We start from the raw sequence: 10,641 nt of genomic DNA, 5'->3' as shown, positions 1-10,641 counted from the left end.
ATGAGATCTCTCTCTCTCTCTCTCTCTCTCTCTCTCTCTCTCTCTCTCTCTCTCTCTCTCTCTCTCTCTCTCAGTGTTTGGCTTGCCCTGGTATGAGGAGCCATGTTGGGGATAAGAGCCCTGAAATTTGACTCCAGGCCAGGAATGTTAAATCACAGCCCTCTGTGATAGGTCTCCCTGCCTGCCTGGGCTCCAGTTTGGGTCATTACGGCATTAGAGTCTGACTACCTTAGCCACCCCCTTCCTCTCCCCCCTGCTTAACTGGGTCTGGCCAAAGGAAAGGTGCCTGGTAAATGGGAGCTATTGTCATTGTGAGTGTTGGCAGACAGAGTGAGACAGCCCAACACAAATCTGGGTGTCCGGCACTTAGAATCGCCGCGGGGCTCAGCAGTGCCAAACTCCATCATCCCCTATTTCAGGATCACCCCCACTCCTCGTAGCCAGGAATTGCAAGGAAGGCCCTAACTATGTGGTTTAATGAGAGACATAAGATAAGGACAGAGTTCTGTTTTTAGTTCTGTGAATGGGAGAATTCTATGATTCTAATTCAATTCAAAGTCATTTCATTTCAATAAACCATGAATAAGAAACTATGCTAAGAACTCGGAGATGAGATAGGAGAAGGGACCAAAAGATGACTGACACAGATCGGACCCAACTGGGAGGGGTAGACACATGCCCAAATATGATACATAAGAAAGTGTGATAAGGACAAAACGGAGGGTCAGGCAAAGTGCTTTGAGAAATTTGAAGCAGGCACGAGGCAGCTCTTTCGTTTGGGAGGGAGAAGGGACACAGAAGGCTTTTTGCCCTCCAAGAAGAAGGTGATGCCTCACTTAGACCTTCAGAGGGGAGAAACGGCAATGTATATAGGTGGAGGGAAAGCTCATTTCTAAGCATGAGAGAAGATGAGAGCAAAGCAGGGAGAAACGGAAAAGAGAAGGATAAAAAAGGAGAATGGAAAATAGTCTTGTCTGCATGGAAATGGACTGTGAAGGGGAGCTGTATGAGATAAGCCTATCATCTGGAGTCAGATTGTGGAGGTCCTGGAATGCAAGAAACCATTTAAACTTTATTCAGTAGCCTATGAGTAGCTCACCAAAGATTTCTGAGCAAATGCTTAACGGGGACAGACTGGTGCATTAAGAGAATTTTCTTGTTACAGATTGGAGAAGGAATAGAGTAGGAGCAAGGTTATCACAACTCCAGATGAGTAGAGAGAATACCCAAACTTGGGTAGTTGCAGTGAGAATGGAAAGGAAGGGATGGGTGTTAGAGTTCTTATTGGCAGAAGCAATAGCTTTTGGTGACTGAATAGGTAATAGGTAGTGAGGGAGAGGAAAGAGTCAAAGGTGTTTTTGAAATTACTAGTTAAGGGGGCAGCTGGGTGGTTCAGTAGATTGAGAGCCAGGTCTAGAGATGGGAGGTCCTAGGTTCAAATCTGACCTCAAACACTTCCCAGCTGTGTGACCCTGGGCAAGTCACTTAATTCCTGTTGCCTAGCCCTTACGGTTCTGCCTTAGAACCAATACCCAGTATTGATTCTAAGATGGAAGGTAAAGGGTTAAAAAAATGGAACTTACTAGTCAAGGCTGGGGTAATTGGTAGACAGATTAGGTATGGGGAGAAATTGCTTTGGGGAGAAGATGACGGTAGTTTGGGAGCTGTTGTGTTTGAGATGCCAATGGGACATGCAGGTATGGATATTAGAAACTGAGATGTTATAGGTACGGGGCAGGGGTAAAGGGAGAGAGAGATTTTAGAGGCATTCGTATATAAACACGGCAATTGAAGCAATGGAAATGGATGAGAGCAACAAAAGATTATATAGAGAGGGAGAGAAAATGAAATTTCCCAAGATGGAACCCTGAGGGAAATACTCACTTTTAAGGAGTTGGGGGAGTATGACAAATCAACAAAGAAAACAGAAGAGTAGCCGGGGAGGTTGGAAAACCAGTTGGACAGTCAATAAACATTTATTAAGTACCTACTATGTGTTAAATACTGTGCATTGAGGATACAAACAACACAAGACAGGCTGGCTTTTAAGAAGTTCACAATATAATGGGCGAACCATTATATTTGGTGGTAGTGGTGGATCGGAGTAGATTTCAGGTTTGGGTTGGGTTGACACCAACATGGTAACCAAAAATATGAACCTAAACTCAGTCTGTCTTCATAAAAGCATAGTGTTCCTTTAGAACGAAGAAGAGGAGAGTCGTGGCGTATGCTACCCTAGTCAGAGCACATGGCACCAAATGTTCTGAAGTTCTGGGTGCCACCTTCTAGGAATGACTTTGGGAAACTGGAATACTTCCAAGGGAGGGGAGAAAAGATGGCAAAAGGATCAGAGATTAGAGACTGTACCAAAGGAGGACTGGTAGAAGGAACTGTGGATGTTTTTACTCAGAGAAAAGTCAGAAGAACAGGAGAGTTGTCTCCAAGTATTTAAAGAGTCGTTGCATAGAAGAAATTCAATTTGTTCTGCTTGGTTGCAGATGGGACAGAACCTAGAGAGGAAAATTTCAGATGGGAATAAAGGAAAACTTCCTAATAATAAGAGATGACCAAAATGAGAATGGAAGTCCTAGAATCAGAAGCTCACAAGGGCCTTAGATATCGTTTAGTCCAGTATTCTCCTTTGGTAGATGAGGAATCTAAAGCCCATAGAGGTTAGGTGACATGACCAGGAAAGAACTCTACAGTAGGGCCTGGAATCAAAGCCACACATTTCCCAACTTTTGATGTCAAGTTCTTTCCACAACACTGTGCTGACTCCACTAGTGGGCTATTGTTCATCTTTTGTTTTCAGAGAGGAACAATGACATTACGAGATGACATCTCATCTTGCAAGAGAGTTGGATTTAAGTGAGACAGAGTTGCCCAAAGGTATGAGGCTGACTGATCAGAGGAATTGTAGAGGAAATTCCTACTCAGGTATGAAATGACTAGATGACTAGGGTCTTTTCCAACTCAAAAATTCTATGATTCTGGAACAGTTAGGTGACTTTGTTGACAGACAGCCACACCTGGAGAGAGAGAGGGTCCTGGGTTCAAATCTGTCTTTAGACACTTTTTAGGTGTGTGACCTTTGACAAATCTATTAACCCCAGTTGCATGGCCCTTACTTCTCTTCTACCTTGGAAGCAATATTTAGTATTGATTCTAAGACAGAAGGTAAGGGCTTATTTTAAGATGCTATGATTTTTTGAGTGCAGGAGCATAGGTGGTAAGGAAACAGAGGCAATGAATGAAAAAACTCTTTCCTTAAATGTGGCAATGAAGGGGAAGAGAGAGATAGAATGATAACTCAAAGAACTATCAGGATGGAAGAAAGGTTGGAATTTTTTGTTTTATTTTTAAGACAGAAGGGTCCTGGGCATGTTTATAAGTCAAGAGCCAGAAGAAAGGGAAAGATTGAAGATACAAGACAATGATGGCACATCAGGGTCATGGAGAAGAAAGAAGGGGAGTGGGATCCAGGGCATAAGTGTTTGGTTTGGAAAAAAGGAAAGTTCACACCTTCCTCTGGGATTGGAAAGAAGGAAGAGAAGATAGATAGAAGAGGCTATTGAAATGCTTAGAGGAGCTAAAGAGCTTCATGTTGGATGATGCCCATCTCCTTAGTGAAATAAGAGTTAAGATTGTATCCTGAAACTGAAGAGAGCTGTGGTGGTGGTCTGGGGAGAGAAGGCAAGATTTAGGACAGCTCTTGGGGGAATGTAATGGAGAATGGATAAAGGACAGAGAAAGAGGATTGCTGAGGAGCAGCGAAGACAAAGTTGAAGTCAGAGAGACTCCAAATCCTGCCTTCTGTCTACACTGTTTCTTGATTCTTAGGGCAATGTATACAAAAATTTTGGTGGTGGGGAGGAATGTTTAAAATGTTTCAGAGAACATGGTTGTCAACAGACTTCTACTCCTAGGCTCTTGAAAAGTACCTACTTAGTTACAAGTAATTAATATGTCAGATTGGCTCACTTACTGTTCCTCACACATGGCATTCCATCACCCCAGGGCTGTATGCTATGCCTGGAATGCACTCTCTCCTACTCGCTACCTCTTAGAATCCCAGATCTCCTTCTAGGCAGCTCAAGAGACACCACTGGAGGCCACTTCTGCTTTCTACCACTGCCTTCTATGCAAAAACATCTTGTATTTATTTTGTACATTCCAGCATTATTGAATTAAAAAGTGATCATTAAGCACTTAACTATAATTAATATTAATTAATAAATTAAAATAATTAGGCACAGAAAGTGATTCATTAGGCACTTAGTATGTTCCAAACACTATGTTGGGTATGCACATGCTGTCTTCCCCATAGAATGTAGGCTCTTTCTGGGCAGGGATGGCTTCGCTTCTGCCTTTATAGCCCCAGAAGCTGAACCCACACGATATGTGCTTAATAAATGCTTGTTGGTTGATTAGGACTGTGTTAGAAATTTGTGAAATGAATAAAAGAGGTCAAGGAAGAAAGGCACTAAGGGAGTCAGAGAGGAGGTGCCCCTGATTTAGAATCTGAAGAACAGGAAGGATGCCAAAAGGGGGATATAATGGAATATAGAATAGGAAGGGACCTTAGAGGTTCAATATCTTCATTTTACAGTAGCAGCTAGGTGATACAGTGGGTAGAGAACTTGGCCTGGAGTCAGGACAACCTGAGTTCAAATCTATCCTCAGAGACTTAATAATAAGTCACTTAATTTCTCTCAGCCTCAATTTCCTCAACTATAAAATGGGGATCATAGAGCACCTACCTTCCAGGGTTGCTGCAAGGTTCAAATAAGATAATATTTATAAATTGCTAAGCACATAATTAGATACTTAATAAATACTTATTTCCTTCCTTCTTTTACAGGCAATGAAACTGAGGCACAGAGAGGCTAAGTGACTTGCCTAGGGTAACAGATCTAGTTAATGTCAGGGTGAAATTTGGATCTAGCCCTTTCTTGAGTTCAGATCCAGCATTCCATCCAAGCTACTTTTATGAGGAAACTGAAATTCAGTTGGTTTAAGTGACTGACCCAAGGTCACTCAGCTAATGAGAAATAGAACTGGCATTTGAAATCAGGTCCTTTGACTCCAAATCTAGTATACTTTCCTCTACATCCATGTTGGGAGGGTAAGAGTTTGATCTGCATAAAACCAGAAGTGGAAAAGGAAAGGCTGAGAAAGAAGGAAAGTGAGTTGTCTGGCAAGGTTGGAGATTAGGGTGGTCTGTGAAAAGACTGGAGTCAGAGGGTGATCACAATGAAAAGGGGTTCCCTAGAAACTATAGCCAGGCACCATTTGGAACGAATGAATGAATGAACCTCGGCGTTCTAATTGGAATCCTTCTATATGCTTGAAAGGGACAAAATTTTATTTCACTTAAAAATACGCCATATCATTCATGCTGTTCACTGATTCAGTTCTGACTCTCTAATCAGCTAGGTTCTTGGGATACAACATAACCAGAATTCCCAGAGTCAGAGATTTCGAGCTGGAAGGAATTTTGCAGTTTATCTAGTTTAAACTCCTCGTTTCAGAGGAGGAAACTGAGACCCAAGCAGGTAAAAAGACTTACCCAAGAAACACAAGTTGTAAACGGCAGGCTTAGGACTTTAAATCAGGCCTTTGTGTCCGAAATCAGCACTCTCTACCTTCTGCTGCACTAAACAATATTTACATTCTGGAGTTTCAAGCTCTTTTGGGGAAGGCTGTTTACCTTTGACCCTGGGGGACCCCTTACTCTTCTGGGCCTCCAAACAGATGCTCAGACAGTAGCTACTTAGTCTGGGCCATTCAAAACCAAACCCTATAAAAATGAGTCCTCTGGGAACTCTGTTCTGACCTGCCTTTGGCCCACAGGCAACAACCTGCTTTAGAACCCAGAAGTGGCCTCCTCTTATCTCTCAGTCATTTTTTCGAGAGGGAATTAGACAAGTCTTTAAGTGGGAGTAGTTATAAATCACAGAGAACCACCGCAGGGCCCTGATTGAACTTACTGGTGATCTCTTAGAGGAGGAAAAACCAACCCTCAAGGCTGAGGCTTTTCCTTCCCCTTGTGGTTCTTCCTCCCTCCCAGGCCATGAAGTGTGTTACAACTTTGTTCTCCCCAGGAAACCCAAGCCAAACATCTTAGAGCAACGGGGCCAATTCAACCTGTTTGGAGCTTGGAATGCTTTGTTGATGTCTGTGACTTCTGAATTGTACCTCGGAAGAATAGAGAATCTTGAATCTACCCCAGAAGAAGCTCTCCAGAAAAATGAGTCGAACGACTCATTTTGGAGCTGATGAGCTGGTCCTTTCCATCCTCCAGTACATCAGTCTGTCTCCACAGGCAGCCTACTAGAAATCCTCAACTAACCAAAGTTCCTTCCTGTTTTTTAAACTCTGCTTCAGGGATCATCCCATTCTTTGTGGCCAACAGAGGCTGGACCAACTTCAGAACTGAATTACAAAATAGGTTTGTGGAAACATTGGGGTATTGCACAGGAAACCCCTAAGGTGACTCAAGGGAGCCTCAGCTAGCCTTGGAAGTAGGGGTTGGGGAAAGAGAAGAGTCCTGGGAAGACCTAGAACAGCTCCTGTGATGCTCCTAAGTTTTGTCACTGTAGGAGACATCATGATATCAGTGAGGTGTAGCAGAAAGAAGTCTAAACTTTGTTTTATGGGAAAAGGAACAGTAAGTCACAATAAGAAAGTCACTGAAATTCTTTTTTTTTTTTAAACCCTTACCTTCTGTCTTCGAGTATAATCCTGAATATTGGTTCCAAGGAAGAAGAGTGGTAAGGGCTAGGTATTGGGGATTAAGTAGCTTGTCCATGGTCACACAACAAGGAAGTGTATGGGTCATAGTTGAACCCAGGATCTACCTCTCTATCTACTGAGCCACCTAGCTGCCCCCGTCATTTGTCACTTAAATTCTCCTGAACTTCAGCTCCCTCATCTGTAAGATGTAGATAACAATACTTCTGTGGGGTGGTGAATCAAGCCAAGGCAACGAGCATTTATGAAATCCCTACTATGTGCCAGGTACTGGGCTAAGAACTGGGGCTACATAGAAAAGTAGAAGACAGTCCCTCTTCTCAAGGGGCTGACATTTTAATGAGAGAGACAACCCCCAAAAGATGTACAGCCAAGATAGCTATAGGATAAATAGGAGATAATCTCAGAGGAAAGGTGCTGCCATTAAAGGAGACTGGCAATAAGTTCTTATAGGACCGGTGAAACTTGAATCAGAAAAATTAGGAGATAGAGATGAGGAGGGAGAACATACCAAGTCCAGGGGGGACAGACGGTCAAGGAAAATACCTGGTGTTGGGCAGATGGAGTGTTGTGTTTGAGCACATCGATATTGGGCACATTATATCCCAGAGAATAAGGAGAGGAATAATGGGTAAGTAGATGGTTAGAAATCCCCTCTCAGTCCCTCAATAACTAACTGTACAACTTTAGGCAAGTCACTGAATTTTCTGAGTCTTCGTTTGCTCATTTACAAAACAGGGATGAGAAGACAGATGCCTCCCACCCTCTTCACTAGGCAGTTGTGAGGAAAGGATCTTGCAAATTCTGAAGCACTCTACGATTGCAAGGTATTATTATTGTTGTGCCCCTACCCAGGATGTTGTGAAATTAGGGAGTGGTCTGGTAGCGTACTTGGTGCTTCTTGGAGAAAGATTCTAGAATTCATTAGAAAGCGTGGCCATTCTCCCGTGAACACACAGAGCTCAGGCTGGAACATGCTTTCAGAATGCAGAATGTTCAAAGGGCAGTCCCAGGGCAAATGGGACTGCTGGGGCTACTAGGAACTTGTAGCAGTTTTTAGTCCCAACATGCTCTTTTCTTATCTGCTGATTGAGGTTAGATTTGTCTTTCTTTGCTGACCCCTTCAGAGATGCTTGGTCTACTGCTCGGTCTTTCCTTTGTGTAATGTCCAAAGTCCTGCTTAGCTTTACTTGAGGTCAAGAGTCATGGTAGTGTCATATAGTTTATGGTAGACATTATCAGAAGCCACAAAAGCAGACTAAAGGGAGGGAGTAGAGTAAGGGCAGCCATCACGTCGCTGGCTTGATCCCTCTAGCTGGGCTATTACCAATGGTATAAATAACTTAGATTTGTGAAGTGATTTATAAATTACTAAATGCTCTTCTAATTGGATCATGGAGTAGCTGAGTGATGCACTGGACTTAGAATCAGGAAGACTCATCTTCTTGAGTTCAAATCTGTCCTCAGAAACTTACTGACTGTGCAACTCTGGGCATGGCACTTAACCCTGCTTGCCTCAGTTTCCTCATTGGTAAAATGAACTGGAAAAGGAAATGGCAAACCACTCTAGTATTTGCCAAGAAAATCCCAAATGGGGGTCACAAAGAGATGGACATGATTGAAATGACTGAACAACAGTTCATGATTGGATTCCAACACAATTGGATCCTAGGATTGGGAGTTGGGAAGAGTCTTTACAGCTCATCTACCCACCTTTTACTTCCATCTCCCATCTCCAAGCCTCTGCACAAGCTGTCATCAGTGCCTGGCATGCACACCTTTCTAAACTCTACCTCTAGCTTTCATTAAAGCTTAGCTAAAGTTCCACATCAGAGGCCTTTTCTAATTCCTCCAAGGACTCTTGCCTCCTGCTACCAGTCAACAAGAAAAAATACCTTGTACTTACTTGGTCTATACTCCTATGTAAATGTTTCCCAGAATAGGGTGGAAGCTCTTTGAAGAAGGATTGGGTTTCATTTTTGTCTTTGTATCCCCAGGGCCCAACACAGAGGAGATACTTGATAAATGTTTAATGATTGATCGTTTCCAGTTTAAATGACTTGCCTCAAATCTCACAGAAAGGAAATGTCAGTGAAATGTCACTTCTAACCTCCCGTACTTCGAGTGCTTTTTCTATCACACTCCCCCAAAGGTAGGTAGTGTTTATTTTGGGGCTATTGAATTAGTCTTTAGACCTTCCAGGTAAAAACTCCCTTTCCAGATGCAGGTAGCCTACTCATGAGTAATTAATTTGTAGCTTAAGACGGTTGTCTGGGACCTTGAGAACTTAAGTGATTTCCCTGTGGTGACAGTCATATAAAAACCAGAATTTGAACTCACATCTCCTGACTCCAAGGCAGAATTTCTATCTAATCCTCTGGACTGCCTCTCCCAGACGGGTATAATTACCTCCACGCAAGCGATGGAGCTCCCACCCAGAATTCTCTTGATTCCAAATCTATACGGTTTGGAAATCTGCTAGAGCGTTTCCAAATTTGTCCCGGGGGCAGACAGAGAAACCCCGTGCCTTTACTATGCCTCTTGTAAAAATCACAAACCCAAAAAGATTAGAGAGCAGCCTTAGGCCGTAGAAGGAACACAGAGAGTCCTCGGACTGCTTAGCTAAGGGGGATTTTTCAGGAAGTGATGGGGGAGATGAGATAGAGGAAAAGCGAGGCTTCAGAAACCATTCAGTAGCTGGTCCCCAAACAGTCTGCCAACAGAAGTTCTGTTCCTAATGGGCTTGCATCAAAGGGAAGTTTTTGCTATTTGTTTCAGTTTTAGCGCCCATCACTGCAGACTCTGGGGCTTCCGCTTTCTTGGGAGTCTCTCATGTATTTGCTGATTTCGCCTCAAAAAAAAAAAAAATGTCACAGCCAATGAGACCACCGATCCAAAGGTTCCAAGCCCTTGGAAGCTCTACTCTTCTCCTTCCTGACTCTCCCTCTTTTCCTACTGATCCCCCACACCATCCCCTGGGAGGAAATGAGAATCCTTCTTCCCCAGATTGGTGGGGACCGCGAGGAGGCGGAGAAGCCCTGAGGGTCCATGTAGAATACGTCCAGAGGAGCAAGTCCTTCCCCTTCTCATATGGTCAACCAAGAATGACCCTCATATGACCTTCTCTCCCCCCATTTCGCGCAAGAGAAGGTACCATGGAAAGTGGAGGTAACATTCAGTCGTTAAGTCAGTCACATACTCTGTCTGTGACCTGCACCGCTCGTGAGCAATCCCCAGGCACAAATGCACACGCACATGATTTTAGGCAACCAACTCCCATTACCTCCATGTCTTCAAGGTGAAATGTGTGTCTGCTTCGGAATCCCTTGTACGGAGGTTGTTCCCTGGTCCTCGGGGTGCTTGCTGGATTTTCTCTTTTCTTAGCCCTCGCTAGGCAAAGTGTGGTTCTAGCGCCAGGCACTCACTGCACGAGGGCTGTGGCAGAGCCCCGGCTCAGCTTGAGAACTGACAGAGACCAGAGTGGCTGTGCACCAGAGAACAAGGAAGGAGGGAGGGAGGAAGGGAGGAAAAGAGGGTGGGGAGCGGAGGAGAGGAGGCAAGGCAATCAGGGTTTAAATTTAGACACAAATCTAAACAGATACTGTCCCTCCCAGAGTGCAGAACTCAAGAGAAGGAGTAGCAAACTCCATTAATCTGCCCAAACATGGGGATAAGATGCTTGCATTTTCCCATTTTTCCTCCCTTTATTTTCACTGTCTCTTTTCCTTCTGTCTGTCTCCACTTATTCTCTTTTCATTCTTTTTTTTGCTGTTTTTTTTACTATCTTTTTGTCCTCTAAAATCTCTCTCTCTCTCTCTCTCTCTCTCTCTCTCTCTCTCTCTCTCTCTCTCTCTCTCTCTCTCTCTCCTACACATCCTCTCCGTTCCT

General features: G+C 43.7%; 1 long non-coding RNA gene across 1 annotated transcript in view; it reads right to left on the bottom strand.

Annotated features, from left to right (window-relative positions):
• LOC123245240 overlaps positions 1 to 10,473 on the bottom strand; it is a 68,874-nt gene extending 58,401 nt beyond the window's left edge. Inside the window, exon 1 of the long non-coding RNA XR_006506106.1 lies at positions 10,037 to 10,473. This is a non-coding gene — a long non-coding RNA (uncharacterized LOC123245240). The remainder of the gene's footprint in view (positions 1 to 10,036) is intronic.
• Positions 10,474 to 10,641: the final 168 nt, after the last annotated feature.

The sequence above is a fragment of the Gracilinanus agilis genome, chromosome 4 (assembly GCF_016433145.1).
Source record: "Gracilinanus agilis isolate LMUSP501 chromosome 4, AgileGrace, whole genome shotgun sequence".
Lineage (NCBI taxonomy): Eukaryota > Metazoa > Chordata > Mammalia > Didelphimorphia > Didelphidae > Gracilinanus > Gracilinanus agilis.
The sequence above is the reverse complement of the archived record's forward strand: the minus strand, read 5'-3'. Positions and strand labels throughout refer to the sequence as shown.